Below are 2009 nucleotides of genomic sequence, written 5' to 3' on the forward strand. Positions count from 1 at the left end.
CGCGGACCCCCCCACCCACGGCCCTGCGCGTCCCTAAAGGCGGGGAGTCTGGGATCCCAGCCTCAGACCGCCCCCACCCCGTGGTCTGTTCCGGCGGCCGCCCCGCGGCTCATAAACCCCTGAGCTTTGATCTGTCCTCCTTCCGTCGAGCCGGAAGAGACGGGGCCTCCTCCCAGCCCAGCCCCTCAGCGTCGAGCCCCCGCTACACCAGTGTGTCCATTAACCTCTGCACTGCGGCCGGAAAGGGCAGCTTCAGCCCCCGCCTGTTCCCATGGGGGGGTGCCCACAAGGTGGGGCTTCGAGGGTGTCCTGCGGGGCAGGGGCCCCGCCCCCGGCAGCCGTCCCAGAGGGCCCAGGGCCTTGGGTTACCGCGGATGCCAGGAGACCCAGGGCTGCAGTTCCACCTGAGAGGGTGGATGCTGACAGCCTCAGCTTGGGCCCCCAGACCCTTGTCAGCCCCCAGCAGGGGCAACTTCCTTGCGGTCTGAGGGCCTCTCCTGCCCCAGGGACCCCTTGGAGGTGCCATGGGAGAGTCCCTTTCTCGCCCCATGCCATCCTACCCACTCCCTGTGATGCCACCGCCCCCTTCCAGCCCCTGGCCTTCCCCCTTGGGGCTTGTTCCATCCCAGCTTGGTGGTAAGCAGCGCCCCTAGAGCCCTGCTGCCCCTGTGACGGGGGCCTCCCGCATGGGCCACTGGGGAGCTCGGCCTGGCGTCCAGCCCCACCCCGTCCTGCCCCTGGGCCCAGGGGACGCCCCCGCTCCTCCCTGCTGGGTCCTACACATGGCGGGCCCCCCTCTTCTCTGCCATCCCCCCACCACGGCTCTCACTTTGTCCCAGTGGTTCTTGTCATCGCGCCTCCAAGGGGATGGGGCTCCTGATCTGCGAATGGAGCGGCAGGGTCACTGCCCTGAGCACACATCACCCACTGAGATCCCAGACCCACCAGCTCATTCTCATGGGAGACAATGAGCTCCCCTTGCCTGGCCTGCCCGGGGCAGGGGCTAGGCTGGACCAAAGGCAGGGGTTCCCTGAGCCCCCCACTCCCCATGTCTGACCCGGGTCTAGGCACAGCATCCGCAATTCGGGGAGCAAGCCCCTCCCCACTCACGGGGAGTACAGGAAGATGCTTGCGGGGCCCGCGGCACGTCGCCCGTGAATGAGCTCTCTCCCCGGGAGCGCAAGTCCAGGTGTTCAGCTTGTGTGTACGGGACCCCTGATTCACGGGCACAGCGGGAAACAAATAAACAGCCCCCCTCCCGGCGCTTGGGGTCTGGAGGCGACGCAGTTGAGAAACCGACAGGCACCACGGAGGTTGTCACCAGGGGTGTGTGGAGGCCTGAGGAGGGGAGGAGGTGGGTTCAGAGCCAAGCTGGCGGCATCAGGGGACCATCACAGAGAGCCAGGAGGGGTGGGAACCCATGTGGGGTCAGGGGTCAGCCTGGGAAGAGGACAGGAGGCGGGAAGGGTCCTGTGCAGTGGAGGGAGGGCGAGCGTGAGGCCGGAGAGACAGGGGAGAGGGCCGGGCCACCTCTCAGCTAAAGGTCCTTCTGGCTGCCGGGACGAGACGGGGGCAGAGGGGCTGGCTTCCTCCCAGGGCACCATCGCGGCCATGGGGCCTCCATCAGCGCTCACAGGGCCCAGGCCCTGGCCCCGCCCCCGCAGACCTCAGGAGGAGCCTGGTCTGCTGGCTTTGCCTCTGTGCTGTGTGACTGTGGGCAAGGCCCTGCCCTCTCTGGGCTCCTGTCCCATCTGGGCCCCCTGAAGCCCCCCACCTTCTCACGGGGGCCCCCGGCATGCACAGGCCCAAGAGGGCGCACGGATAGAGGAGGATGCCGGCCCCCCCAGGCTGCAGCCTCGTCTCGGGGAGCACCTCCACCCCGGCCGCTGCACCCTCCGCTCCCCTCAGGTCGGCTCTGTCTGCAATCGACACATTTCCCTCCTCTATATAATGCATGTTTTCCCCATCGGGTTTACAAATAACCTCAAATTTTACTGTTTTCTTTCCCT

This window comes from Lipotes vexillifer, unplaced genomic scaffold, assembly GCF_000442215.2.
Source record: "Lipotes vexillifer unplaced genomic scaffold, Lipotes_vexillifer_v1.1 scaffold1701, whole genome shotgun sequence".
Taxonomy (NCBI): domain Eukaryota; kingdom Metazoa; phylum Chordata; class Mammalia; order Artiodactyla; family Lipotidae; genus Lipotes; species Lipotes vexillifer.